Source organism: Arachis ipaensis, chromosome B02 (genome assembly GCF_000816755.2).
Source record: "Arachis ipaensis cultivar K30076 chromosome B02, Araip1.1, whole genome shotgun sequence".
Classification (NCBI taxonomy): domain Eukaryota; kingdom Viridiplantae; phylum Streptophyta; class Magnoliopsida; order Fabales; family Fabaceae; genus Arachis; species Arachis ipaensis.
In genome coordinates this window covers 104,102,018-104,102,433 of record NC_029786.2, presented here as the reverse complement: position 1 = coordinate 104,102,433, position 416 = coordinate 104,102,018, and positions in this window count along the sequence as shown.

Here is a 416-nt window from a genome sequence, read left to right as displayed (position 1 = left end):
TTTCATACAAAAGCTATATTTATTTTTGCTTGTTTGTTGTAAGCATATGGGATCGAAAAGTAATAATTGAGACTTAATTATTACATGTATAATAAATCAAAATACTTATCATTTTGATAAAATATCAACATTAGAAAGTTTATAAACAATTTTAACAGTTTAATTACTATCTAAAAAATTATACAATAATAACTTGTAAAGGATATTAACTTTGCTATTGAGGAAACAGCCTGAAAGGTTCACATGCCTCAGGTCAAACTAAAAGTCAAAAGTAGGCAATAATTTGTCTAAGAAATTGCACACTGAATTGAAAATGACCCTTTCATGAAAGTGCAAGGAAACTATCACCAAGAAAACAAAGTTTCCATTGATAATAATAATATTGCACACCAAGGTTGAACCTCATTCATCTTGAC